This window comes from Dipodomys spectabilis, unplaced genomic scaffold (assembly GCF_019054845.1).
Source record: "Dipodomys spectabilis isolate Male_0828 unplaced genomic scaffold, ASM1905484v1 ptg000026l, whole genome shotgun sequence".
NCBI classification, from domain to species: domain Eukaryota; kingdom Metazoa; phylum Chordata; class Mammalia; order Rodentia; family Heteromyidae; genus Dipodomys; species Dipodomys spectabilis.
In genome coordinates, this window is record NW_024870703.1 from 9231074 (window position 1) to 9245757 (window position 14684).

The window sequence follows — 14684 nt, forward strand, 5'->3', positions numbered from 1 at the left end:
ATGGAGTCTCTGTCCTGTGACATTTTCTAAAATATTCTTGAAGAAAGAGAACTCTGGGGCTTCTCTTTCCATCACACCGCACTGATTGCTTGGGAATTGGATGAAGCTTCTCTTAAATAGCACCCAGAACCTGTGTACTTACTCTTCAGAGTCCTTCCTGTGGCTGACTCCTTTTCTTTATTCAAGCTCAAATGTCACATTATCAGGCTTTCTTTAGCCACTGTCTACCACACTGATCTGTTTTATGTCCTTAGAACACTTAACATTTGCTGAAATTATCTTGTTCTGCCTATCATAGTTTCACTTTTTATGTCATCTGTCTCCCCTCACTAGTATGGAAGTACCGTAAGAGAAGGTTCTTTGTTTTGTTCACTGCTGTAGGCTTCACAGCTCCAAGCAACCATAACATTCAGTAGACATTTAGTAATAATTGTGGTAGGATGAAGCGTGACATTCCACAGATCTTTTGACACTATATTTGAACACTTCCCCTCCTATGGTTTGGATGCCATGTATTTAGTGATGTTCTCATCTTCTGATTTCTTTCCAGAAACACCAATCATATGTCAGTAGTTAAATGGCAAATATCTCCCCATCAGCAGGAAGAAAATCCTTCTTGTCTTAACCAAACCCAGCCTCTTCACCCACCCGGCTGCCCGGTTCCCTGCAGCTGTGACTGGCCCCTTTCTCAGAGTTTACCTGCCTATGTCTCCTTACCTCAGGGATCTATCTACACTATGACTTTTAAGGTGACAATCAGTTAATCCAGTAACAGAATCTGGCTAATGTGCTAATGGGAAAGAGCGAAATAAAGGCTCCCACTCCCTTCTTCTGACTCAGGTAACATCTGTGCATTTAACAGAGCCCTTCTGGAGACAATTAAATAAATGCTTTATTGAAACAATAAAATTAATAGGGGTCTCATGGAACTCAATTGAAGGTTTTTAAAAATTAACTTCATTGTTTTTTAAGCTTCAAAACAAGCTTTGCAAGGCAAGGGGGCTGGGCAGGGCCAGATTTTCATTAAAGCAGGTCCCAGACCATGTGCTCTCCTGAAAGAGGCTGCTGCCCTTCTGAGGCCTGGCTCTTCTGAGTTCCCCTAGTAACAGATCTAGTTCTATTCCTTAGGCTCTGTGGCCTCCTACATTAATCCTTGTCTCCGCAGTATCTAGGCAGCCTAGATTAAGTATCTCATGGAATGTTATGAAAACATTGGTCGTGTGGAATGAGTGCAAGCGTAAACATGGGGAGAGGGACTCATTCTTCCAAGAAGTAGGTAAGCTATTTGGTCTGCATGAATCTATATCGGGTTCTATCTACCTCTCCACACAGTCCCCCCTCCCAGCTTGTCACCCACGGTTAATTGGTCAGTCTCCCTAGGAACCATAACTGACCTCAAAGAAGGTCTGAGAAGCCAGTTTGTCAAATCAGAACCTGAGGCCAGAGATTTTTGTCAAAGCTTTGGGTGGCTTATGGTGTGTGTGTGTGTGTGTGTGTGTGTGTGTGACGGGGGGTGGGGGTGGGGAGGATGTGGCAGGGAGCAGATGTGATATGGGGCCAGGGGATTTCCTCAGAAGGATTTGCCTGGCTTGGATGGTATGGGACTCTGGACAGGATAACTCTCAAGGAAGATGGGAGTTTTCTGTCCAGGCACATGGAGCTGGCATAAGACTGTCTTCAGGACTCCTCATTATTCCTATCAAGGTAGTACACTGATTCAAACCATCTGTGGGCTGTGAAGTCTGATTAAACTTGGCGTTTCCAACCCTGGGCTGCCGACTTACGCCCTATGTGAGCGTGAGGAGCAGACTGAGGGTGTGGTTAAAGTTGGGGTGGACTGAGCCTCAGATCCTTGTTCCCAGTGACTTAGGGCATAAGCTATCCTGGGCCCCTCCTCTCTCTGGGCTGCTGACAGGCACTAGGAGAGGTCTGAGCTAAAGTCAGAAAGGCTTCTGTTCCCAGCTCTGCCCTATACTAGTGGAGAGACTTGCAGCAAACTATTTGGGCCTTCTGGGTCTCAGTTTTTTTCATCTGCAAAATGGGGATAAGAACACCTGCTGTGGTTATTTTGAGGATTAAATGAGGCACAGGTGTGGATCGCTTTGAAGTGCATGAAAGAAAGGTTGTACAAAGGTTGTGGTTATTACCCACGCTGTGGGTCTCAGGAGCATGATTTTCCCTATTCCCAGTACTGGGCTTGGAACATCTCTTTTGGATCTGGAAAGGAGAATGAACATGTGAATTCCTTTCTTCATTCCTCTGGCCCCTTACTGCGTCTAGAGGACAAGTTATCTCTCCCTCCCTCTTTGTGCCACTCAGAGCAGAGATCTTGGAAGTATCTTTGACTTTTCCCACCCTTTCACCCTTAGAGCTGTTCTGTCACCACATCTTCTTTCATTCTTTGAAACCTGTCCCAGTCTTCACCTTCCTTTCCTGGCTTTATGTGGTCATCTTGGTGTAAGCCATCATTATCTGGGCATCTGTGGGAGCTTCCCACTGGTGTCTCCTGATTTGGCCTCCTTCCCCTCCATGTCTACCTGCACAGGACTGCCATATCAACCTCCCCAAGGGCTGACTTTCAGTGGGCCACTGTCTTACCCAGCAAAGCCAAGTCATTAAGACCAGTCTCCCTGGGTGCTCTCAAAGTGTTCTATCTGCTCCTCCATTGAGATTTCCTCTAACCCTTCTCTACAATCTAAAGCCTGACCACCCTGCAAAGAAGTCTGGCCTATTTCTATTTTTTGCCCCTCCACACAGTGGGAGCATCCTCTCCATGACATCTGGTCTCCCTGACGTCTCTTGTGAGGGCAGCATCCAGCCGCCAACACAGACTTGTTTTAGAAGGTTGTCTTATATTCTCTCTGCACTCCATCCTAGCTTCTTACTGCCTATATTGACAGGGCTGATTTTAATATCAGTTCTTTCATTTCTCTCCCTTCTGTCCTGTCTCCCTTACCTAGATTATAAACTCTTTGAGGGATTGTGATTCTGTCTTCCACCTTTCCTATAATGGTTGATTAAAGGCTGGGTACCCATTAAAATCTTTGTTGAGGAAGTGGACAAAGAGGCCTCGTTTGGTGCATTGAGAATAGAGATTCTCTATTCTCAATAGAGATTTTTTTTTTGCCCCCTCCTCAGCACCCCCCACTGCACCCCTGCTCTTCAGAATCTCCCCCCCTGCTACGTCTTCATCCATCAGTAATAAAGCTGGAACAATAGGGGGTTTCTTTCTAATTAAAGAGAGCAGTTAGTGTTTCCACTTCAAAGCTCTGAGAGAGAAGACTTTTGTTCCTTGGGCCTGGGAGCTCTGGGAGCCCTGGTTGGGTTGGGAAGTGGAGCTCCAGGCCCAGCCAAGCATTAAGCTCATGAACCTGAGATTCCCCCATTTGCAGACAGAGAAGCTCAAATTTAAAACAACAACGTAATTTGGTAACTTCAGCTCTGATAAAACAGTTGGGGGAATTTCTTCTCTCCTAGCGTCTGAAGCCAATGTTATTACAGGTGTGTGCTCCTCTCTCCCACACCCTAGCCAGCCTCTGTCATCCCAGCTCTCATAGCACACACATGTGCCACACCACCCACTCTCACAAAGCACACAGAGCCCGCAGTTAATGGGTCCAGCCCCTCACCCCCATTCCCAGGACACTCAGCCTGTACTTTCCCACATAATCTGTTACTTTCACACATATTATCTCTCCAGCTTGAAACAGTAACAAGGGACTCTGGTTGCAAACTATCCATAATCTATTCAGTTCTAAGTCAGCAGAGACATGTTCTCTTCCACTAGCTGCAGACTGATTCTCCAAGCTGGGCCCATAATCCTGATTATGAATTATAGGCCGAGATCCCAAAGTGGCTGTGTTAGTCACTTCCCATCACTGTGACAAAATATCTGAGAAAATCAACTTAAAGGAGGAAAGATTTATTTTGGCTCATGGTTTCAGCCCATGGCCGGCTGACTTTATTGCTTTGGGCTGAGTGGAGGCAAGGCAAGGTATCATGGGAGCATGTGGCTGGCCCCAAGTGACTTACTTTTTTCAGCTTGGCCTCATCTCTTAGTTCATACCCCCTCCTTTTAATCAGATTGTGAGCCCACCATTGGATTCATTTATGCTTTAGGTCAGAATCCTGTGTTCCCATCACTTCCCCAAAGCCTATTAGGTGGCAACCAAAGCTCTAACACATGTGCCTTTGTAAAGGGCATACTTCATATGCAGACCCTACTTGGTCATACACTGAAGGCTCCATTTAGTCACCAACCGTAAGTGGCTGGAAACTATCTTCTAACAGTAGTCACAATCTGAGACCCAACAAAAAAACAAAGCATGGGTCTTTGGTCTGACACATTATCTCACAAGTTTGGCCTATTGATGATAAGGGAGATGGCCCAGTTTTGTGACTAAAACTCTAAGTCCATTGTCATCCACCCACCCACCCATCCACCAAACCATCCATCCTTCCTTCCTTCCTCTATTGAGCACCTATTCTTTGCCATGTATGTAGCAGGCTAAATAAACTCAGATCCTGTCCCTAAGCATCTTAGCATTGGATTAATAGCATGGGCTTTGGCTATTTTACCTGTGTTCAAGTCTCCCTTCCTTGACTTACCAGCTGGATCACTTTGGACCCAGGTATTAAATCTTTCTGTCACAACTTCCTTGTGGGCAAATTGGAGATAAGAATACTGATAGTCTCCAGGATGTCAAAAGGTCATCACTCAGATATTACCACAGTGACTGGCGCATAGAACTTGCTCAATAAATCATAGTGACTCAGTTTTACTCATTCTGGTTGGGATAAAGAAATGCTCACCTAGCTGGGTGCCGGTGGCTCACACTTGTAATCCCAGCTACTGAGGAGGCTGATATCTGAAGATCACAGTTCAAAACCAGCCTGGGCAGGAAAGTCCGTGAGACTCTTACCTCCAAAAAACCCACCAGAAAACCGGAAGTGGTACTGTGGCTTAAGTAGTACAGCACTTGCCTTGAGCTGAAGAGCTGAGGGACAGCACTCAGGCCTAGAGTTCGAGCCCCATGAACCACAAAAACAAAACCAAAAATGCTCATCTAAAATTACAAAACAGAATGCTAAGAACTATACTATTTACATGTACCAAAGGAAGGAAGAAATGAGAAAGAGACTCTGAGTTTGCCGGGGAAAAGCCTTGAACAGAGGTTTGCGGGAGTTGGCATTTGCTTGGCTGATCAGGTCAATTGTGTCCAATAGGCAGAAAGAACACATATGTCCCATGGAGGCCAAGAAGATAGCCTATTGAAGACTTAAGACAGTGAGTTCTGAAGTCCATGGAGAGGCAGCATACTCATGACACTCAGTACACGTACTGCTGAGCATCTGGGAAGCTCTCAAGGGGTGTGTGATGATGTGTGGTGGATGTTGTGAGATAATAGTGTGTCAGAAGTAGATGGTTTCCCTCTTTGGCTGCAGGACTTTCCTTAGCTCTGACCATGCCCTCTCTGCTGTTTCCAGATCTGCTCGCTCTTTTACTTTCACTCTCCTTAGTATCTGTGGAGAGCAGAGGGACACTCTTATCCCTACTTCTTGCTGCCACCATCCCCACCCCTCCTCCTGGCTCTCTCTTCTGAGGTCTCAAGGTCTCCTTTAGCTCTACTGCCGCAGGCCGCTTCCACACACGTGATGCGGGCAGCATGGGGGCATGGCTGCTTGCTGTGGCCTTGCTTGCTCCCCTGATTATTTCTCCTTAATTGAGCGTAAAGAATGTGAGGAATGTGGAGTAGACCACATGAGCTTGAGAAGGGCTATGCAGCCACTTCAGGGCCAGATTCTAGGTTCAGGGATTGGAGGACTGCAGATGGCTGGTCAAACCCCACAGGGTAAGGGTCTATTCCTAGCCCCCTACCTTCTCCTTCACCAAACACAGTAGAGGAAGCAGCTTTGATCCAAACCCTTATCTAAGCTGAAACTGCATGTTCTTCCTTTGTGCCTTAAAGAATTCTACATCCTTGTAAAACTGGGCTCCATGGTCTCCCCCTTTTCCTGGGAGTCTTCTCTGGTTTAAATCTATCTGAGCTGGTGTCAGTGGCTCAGGCTTCTAATCCTGGCTACTCAGGAGTCTGAGGTCTGATGATTATGGTTTAAAGCCAGCCCAGCAGGGAAGTCTGTGAGACTTTTAACTCCATTTAATCACTCAAAAGCTAGAAGTGGAGCTGTGGCTCAATTGGTAGAGTGCCAGCCTTGAGCAAAAAAGGTAAGGGACAGTATCCAGGTCCTGAGTTCAAGCCCTAATATAGTCGCCCACACACACCACTACCACCACCACCACCACCACCACCACCACCACCACCAATCAAAACAAAACAAAACAAAAAACACTAACAATGAAGCTATGTGATAAAAATAATACCCCCAAATCTGTAATTGCAAGTGGAACTCTAAAAGCCATTCTCCTCTGCAAGAGAGAAGTGTTGTTTCTGCCTTCTGGGAGCCCTGGACCTAAGCTGTGGGCAGATGCGAGTCCAGGTGTGAATGTGAGGCTTACTTATCAAGAAGACACCAAGACAGTTCGCAGGTCTGAGGACCTGAGAGTGATGGATGTGGATGCTGGGATGTTTCATGAAGAGTCAGGGACCAGCTCTTGTGCCTGCTCACATGGAAGTGTGACAGGTAAAGGAAGCACAGTGCAGAGCGCTTACAGCTGGGTTCAGCGTTGGAGCTGTCTTCTAGCCGTGTCACCTCAGGCGAACTTAAAAACAAATCCTCCCAATGGTGGTTTACTTGTACTGAATATATTATTTCACACTTTCGATGCTGTAGCAGCGACATTAGGTGGGCTAATGTATGTGACATATATAGCAGGTACTCTATACATATTCCTGAGCTTGGAAGCAGGGCACTAATTTTCCTGTAATCCTAGCTACTCAGGAGTCTGAGTGTCCTGTAGTAATTGTAGTTATTGTCCCCCAAAGAGCCTGTCAAAGGGACAGTGTGTGACACTGGAAAACCTAGTCTTAGGACTTTCACGGGGGGCTTGGTTGATTCCAAAGCAGGTCTCTGCAGATGAGCAGATGTGTGTGGCAGGCAAAGTGACATGCAGACGGGAGCCTTGGCAGTCCCAGTGCTTTGGCTCTGGCTCCTCAGTGGAGGCTGGTGGCAGCTGTCTTCCTCCAAGTCCTCCTGAAACCTGGCCAAAGGATGTGGCTCTTTCAGCAATAGGAGGCTATATTTAAACACACACACACACACACACACACACACACACACACACACACACACACACACACACACACACACACACACACATCCCAAAAAACAAACTTCTGGCCCTGAAGAGATATTCTCTGTTGAGATACCAACTCCTCCCGGAATAGGAAAGTGTGGCCGATCTCCGTCTTTTCACAAACCAGACTAGTTTGAGAAACTCTATGGGTATTGTCAACATGTAACACAAGGGCAAATTCCAGCTCACCTACAGGTTGTGTTTCTGGCTGCTAGGAACCCCACAGAGTACACAGGGGCAAGGGAGACCTGCCTGGTTTCTTTCTACCTTAAGCTCTGCCAGCTACCTTCAGCCTCCAGCTCCCTTGGTTGCTTGGTAGCCACACCTGTGGGAAAGCTCAGTTTGAAATTGACAAAGCAAGGCGGAGAGTGGATGGATTCTGTTTTGCAGCTTTTGGAACGTTCCTGCTGTTAGCCGTTTGCAGACTTTTCCTGAGATGAAAATTCAAAACCAAGTAGGAAGTGAATGGGCCTCGGGAGCCACAGTTCAGGGAGCTTTATCATTGGGGGTGTTTATGTACAGGGGCCCCCTGAGCAAGACTGGAGGCCCCTTCATCTTTATGGTGCCTGGATTGCTGAGTATTAGTGAAACCTAGGACAAAGGTTGATCTGCCAGGCTGAAATGGACATTTCCTTCCCTAGTTCAGAGGCAGAGGCAGCTATTGCTCACCTTTCCTCTGTGGTAGGAGGTGCCCAAGGAGAAGGGTCCCAATGAATTGGAGGTCAGAATGGATAAGTATGAAATGGAGGAGTGACAGGGCTTGGGGGCAACTGACTGTGACATGTTTATTTGTAGGAACCTCTTTTTCCAAGGAACAGGCTGAGTGTTTCCTGTAAAGTCAGATACTAGACCTTTCTTCCACAGAGCTATGCCCCTTGTGGAGCCCAGAAGCAGCTCTGTCTCCTCCTTTGGCCTCCATCCTCACCCCATCTGGATCTGCATTCCTGTTCACATCTACAGCAGCCATGGCTGGGCCGCATCTGGGGCTCTGATGGCCACATCTGCAGCTGCTTGTCTCCACGTACAGTATTTTGAGTCTGACTTTTACTTGCATCTGTGGAGTCTTGAAGGGAATCTGTGGATACTGAGTGTCCAAGCCAAGGAACTATCACTTTCTAGGGGAAGTGGGAAGGACTCCAATCTACCAGGTCCCTGCTTCTCTGTGATTATGAGATCTTGGCTCTTTAGTTCCAGGCAGAGACAACTGGGGACTGATTCCCCCACTTCATCTTCTTCAGGCATTCTCCCTCCTGGTCCCACTCTACTCACACCATTTGCCTCTCCACTTCCTGGAACCAGTTGTGGTTATTATGGCTACTGACAGCAGGATAGGTTGGATGGAGAGGGAGATGAATGTGAGGGAGGGATGGGGGAACAGCAAGGTGGGATGAGCACAGGTGGCTTTGGAAGGCCACTCTGGGCTCCCTGGGCGAATCCCCAGACTGGTTTGAGTAAGAATATGGGTATTGTCAACATGCAACACAAGGGGCAAGGGCTGTGTGACCAAGTGTTCAGTGCTTATAAGCTAGGAGTTTTCACGAGTCTGCTGGCTTTTGAGCCAGAGCACCTTAGGCCATAGGCTGGGTCCTTCACCTGGCCTCTGATCACACTTCTTTATGGCTATAGTTTCATAGGTGGACCTTTTTTTTTTTTTTGGTCAGTCGTGGGTCTTGAACTCTGGGTTTGGGTGTGGTCCCTGTGCTCTCCAGCTCAAGGTGAGTGCTCTACCGCTTGAGCTATACCGCCACTTCTGGTTTTCTAGTGGTTTATTGGAGATAAGAGTCTCAGGGAATTTCCTGCCAGGACTGGCTTTAAACTGTGATCCTCAGATCTCAGCCTCCTGAGTAGCTAGGATTACAGGCATGAGCCACCAGCGCCAGGCCTGGGTAAGTCATTTTTTGAATATTATCGAGAGTAGTGAGGGTGGAGTGTGCCAAGATTTTTTTTTTGTAGGGTATGGGGCCTCAACTCTGGGTACTGTCCCTCAGCTCTTCAGCTCAAGGCTAGCTCTCTACCACTTGAGCCACAGCACCACATCCGGTTTTTTCTACATATGTGGTGATGAGGAATTGAACCCAGGGCCTCATGCATGTGAGGCACATACTCTACCACTGAGCCACCTTCCCAGCCCTGTGCCAAGATTTTTAAAATTTTGTTAAATTTTATTTTGTTATCGGTCATGGGGCTTGAAATCTGGGCCTGGGTGCCATCCCTCAGCGATTCAGCTCAAGGCAAGCCCTCTACCACTTGAGCCACAGTGCCACTTCCAGTTTTCTGGTGGTTTATGGGAGATTAGAGTCTCAGGGATGTTTCTACCCAGGCTAGCTTTGAACCTCGACCCTCAGATCTCAGCCTCCTGAGTAGCTAGGATTACAGACGCCGGCTGCCAAGTATTTTTTGATGTGGTCCTTCATGGTTGAACAGATTCTCTGTCCATGATGTCCTGACACAAAGCCTGACCCAGAAAGGAATGGATGGCTCAGGGAGCAGTTACTTTCTTCTGTGTAGCTCAGACCTGCTAATGTCCCTGGCATTTTATAAGTCAGTCCCCTGAGTGAGGTCCTCTGGGAGGAGGGTGAGGGACTTCCTGATGGCTTTTCTTATTGCACTAGAGAAATCATTAGGTTTGGGGCAGAGAGAAGAAACTGGGGAGATTCTGAGCAGGACAGTGGGTGGGTGGGTACATGAACATGCCCTCTGTGATGCATGTGTGGGATAAAATACCCTGTACGGAAGGTGGGCAGCCCTGGGTCAATGGAGGTATCCCCTCAGTGTGTTCTGGAAGTCTCTGGGACCTTGTGATTTAGAATGTCCTTTTGCCTGGCATGTGCCTAGAATGGATCAGAATACTAACTGGGCCCAATGAAGACAGGCCAATCAAGGAAAGCACCCCAAAGTGGCAGGGTAAAGACTGCAATGATGGTAACCTCAGTGATTCTATGGAGCTGGGGGGTTAAGCAAATGTGGAGGTGTGGGGTGATTTTCCTGGGTCCAATCCTTCCTACCTATACAATGACTCGTGTCACTTTGCAACATTTTCAGGCTCTGAGGCCTCAGGGCCGACTCTCACTGGATAATTGAACATATGCATTAATGACTGCATCTGGATCTGGTTTGGCTTCTATAGCAGTCATCATGTTCCCCATGCAGACTTTCCAGCCAAGGCTCCATGCTCACTCTGGAGATACTGCTGATGGCAGTCAAAGCTTCTATTAGAGACCTCTTACCAGAGTAGTCAGCCTAAACTTGTTGTTGTTGCTGTTTTTAATCTGTAAAGTGGTGATCATAGTCATGTAGAGGTACTTGCATTTACAGAGGTAAATATGTAGAATATGGAAAAAAAGCTTTATAAATACTCAGTTCATGTCAACTCTTCGTCCTTATTAATTCCCTCCTCACAAAAGATACCTGGAAATAGATCAAGTTTACTGTTTCTATTAGGTGGGAATCTAGAATAGGGAGTGGTGACAGTAAGGTTTAGGATTTGCATATGATAAAGATGTGATGTTGAATTCAGTCATTTGGAGAGATCTGAATTGGGACTGGTTTAGGGTTACTATAAATAAGGATGGGTGTTACTGGGGCTGGAATAGAAGTTTTTAGCAGAAGTGCTTATGGATAGTTGCCCTTGAATAATAGAACAACTACATATAGCTATGTCTTAATATAAACCCAGAAGACACAGTAGGAGGCTGCAGATACAGCTTCCTAACGGCTGCGCTTGTCTTCCTGAGCCTGGAGTTAGAAACATCAAGGAGACCAAATCTGAGAGATTTTAGAGTCTTAGAGACATCCCTCCCCCCCCCTCCACCCCCCCCCCCCCCCCACACACATACAAGCCCCTACCCATCAAGGTGTTTGCATTCTGCTTTAGGATAGTTCCATTTCTCTCACATCTAACCCTCCAGGCCTTCCACCTCCAGCTCATCCATTTCAAGCCCCACTCCATGTTCTCATCTGACTGGAGTCTGATTCTTGGGTTTTGTTTTCCCAGTTCCCTTTGTCTCACAGGAAACAGCAGGAAGAAACCTTGGTCTGGCTGGGGTGGTCCCGTTAGCGCCCTCCCATCCTCCTCCAGCCTCCATCTCCTGGGAGAGAGTGGGACACAAAAGCCGGAACTCTCTTCCCTCTGGCTTCTCTCCCTCTCTCCCAGGGCTGGAAGAGGCCAAAGAAAACAAAGCAGAGAGCTCCCCCAGCTCCCTCTCTCCCTCACTTCCTGTTCTGGGAAGATGGTTTATTCCCTTCCCCCGCCCTGGTTGGGGACCTGGCTTTGGTGTCAAGTTTCTATAACTCCTAGAATCAGAGGCCTGTCAGGGCTCAAACTGGACTTCTTACCTCTCTTCATATATATATATATGTCTCTCTCTCTCTCTCTCTCTCTCTCTCTCTCTCTATATATATATATATATATATTAACCATTTTTATGTCTTTTATCCCCTAACCCAAGATTCTGCTCCTCAAACATCCCCCACTATGGTAAAGTTTTGTTCTTTAGGTGGTGGAAAAACCCAGTGGTTCTTGGGGTGGGGGTGGAGGGTGAGGGACATATAGGATGAAAGTGGGGTGAGGGAGGACAGATAAACTGCCATAGGGTTGGGAGTTTCTGTGCCGTGCATTAACAGGAATCTGGAGGGACCAAATGCTCTTCCTTTCAGGCCTATTGGCTTAGTGGATAAGACCTCTTGCTTGCAGCCTGGGAGGAATGGTATCCTGGGAGCTAAACAATATGGTGGCCCTGAGTAGTGGGGTCACCTTGAATGATCCGTTTCTGGCAGCACCAGGGGGCCAAATGGTCCCAAGTCTATTTCTGGTCAACTCAGGAGATGTGGCTCCTTTGGAAACCTCTTCAGTTTTGGATCCCTGCTCAATTCACTTCCAAGCCTAGTTACTCTCCCATACTTCCCAAGAGGATTCTCAACCTGTTTTTCTCACTCTGGGCAGAATTTTGTTGAATAACCCCTGAGAAACTAAGGAGGCACTGAAGACCTGGGCCCTTGTTGAGAAAAAGCAAAAAGCAAGCAAGCAAACAAGCAAGCAAAAATGGAAGAAAGAAAGAAAGGAAGAAAGAAAGAAAGGAAGGAAGGAAGGAAGGAAGGAAGGAAGGAAGGAAGGAAGGAAGGATGGAAGAAAGGAAGGAAGAAAGAAAAAGCCGGACACTGGTGGCTCATACCTGTAATCCTGCCTACTCAGGAGGCTGAGATCTGAGGATCAAAAGCCAGCCTAGGCAGGAAAGTCTATGAGACTCTTATCTCCAATTAACCACCAAAAAACCAGAGGGGACGCTGTGGTTCAAAGTGGTAGGGTGCTACTCTTGAGTAAAAAATCTTAGGGATAGTGTCCAGGCTCTGAATTCAAGTCCCATTTCTGACCAAAAACAAAACAAAACAGAAGAACAAAAAAAAAGAAACAAATAAAAAAAGATAAATGTCAGTTCTGGTAGTGAAAAGTATTAGAAATGATGATGATGATGATGATGACGATGATGATGATAATGATGATGATGATGATGGAGGAGCACAGGAATGGAGGGAGGAAGGGTGAACAAATGCAGTCATAGTATATTGAATATTACATGGTGTATATTGAAACACTATGTAAAAAAATCAACTATGGAACCTGTGGGCAGGGACGGGAGAGAGAAAATTGGGGAAAGTAAAGGAAGAGGTACATTGTCCAAGAAGCATTGTACTCATTACCATCCAGTCATCAGCCTAAGTCACTGTCCTCTCATTGAATCTTTACTCAGCCACCTCTTTTCCAGTGAGCTCTCCTTAGGCCATCCTGTAGCAACCTGTCTCTCCCTTTCCAAATCATTCTGTCTTCAACTTGCTTTATTTGTTTCCATGGCACTTATTGCCTTCTAACCTTCCATGTGTTTTATTTTAGTTTTTGTTATGTTTGTCTCTTACGTAAGGAGACCTACTCCATGAAGCTTCTTGAAGACAAGGACTTTTGTCTGTTTTATATACTCGCCATATCCCTTGGGCCCAAGCAGTATGACATATAGTGAGGGCTCAATAAATACTTACCAGATTGGTAGCAGTTTCTTGATTCAGGTTGGAAAGGCGAATGTCTATCTCTAAAACAGGCCAGGAATGCTGGTAGTGAGCTGTAGCTGGTGGTCAAATGCTACTTCCCAGACTAGCTGAATCAGGATTATTTTAAGGTGCTTATTAAATAGATGGACTAAAATATCCCTCAAAATCCAATGAATTAAAATTCCATAGATGGATGCTTACCTTTTAGCAAAGATGCCTGGTGATTTTCTGGGTAATGCGGATAGATGCCACAAGTAAACAATCTGGGAAACAGTAGGCTTCTTTTGTTGATAACAGACAGTAAGAGAATGAAAAGTACCAACGGAGAGTACCGGGAAGGAAGGCAGTGGGACTCTTCAGGAGGCTATTGTGATAGCCTAGTTCAGAAAGTAATGTTTTTTGATTAGCACTGAGGCTTTGAGGATGGAAAGAAGTGGATGGATTCAGAAGGTATTTACGAGTTCAAATCTTGGAGAAGGATTGCATATAGCAGGCAAGAGAGAGGTACTAAGAACGATCAGTAGGTCAAGGGTTTTCCAGATGTATGGATGGAAGTGCCATAATTCAGAAGAGATTATCCTGGAAGAATATCTGAGGGTAGGATAGTAAGTTTCATCTTAGATGGATCAAGTGTAAGGTGTTTTTGGAAAATGCCAACAGTTAAGAAATTTTTTCATAGCTGGTTATACAAACACAGCACAGAAGGAAAATAGCTGAATTTCAGCTAATCAAGAAAACTAAGACCAATGGAGACAATATAAGCTATCTCAGCATAATTAACCTGCAACAAGGAAAGATATGGAAACCTATGAAGTTTCCTTTGTGAGACAAAGTCATAGGAATTAAATAAAATTACAGGTATTCTAAAGTAAAAAACAAAACAACAGCAACAACAAGAAAGACTAGGGACATGGCTCAAGGATTAAACCCTGGGTTTAAATCTCAGTACCACCAAAACAAAATAACAACAAACCAAGAAGAAAACAATGCCTCTAAAACAAAACAAGACTATATAACTGTAGATTGCATGCAAATCTCTTATTGTAAAATTTTGATGACGCCAATTTGAAATGATGATTTGTTCCCACAGGCTCTAACTTTTGAGTGCTTTTAGCCACAGCTCAGAGTGATTCTAATTGAACCAACACCCTAATTGAACTCAACCAAGCAGGTTGAGATGTGGCAGAGATATAATACCTACCAGGACCATGGGAAGCCATTGCACTTTAGGCATAAAGGGAGAAAAATGAGCCAACAGAGAAGAAGCTGTTCAAATGGAAAAAGAGAGTCATAGATAAAAGATAGATGTATTAAGCTCCCACCTGATCCTAGGCAAGCTAATATGGATGTGATGTCCCAGGGCAACTTGATGACTAGAGGGTGTTTTGGG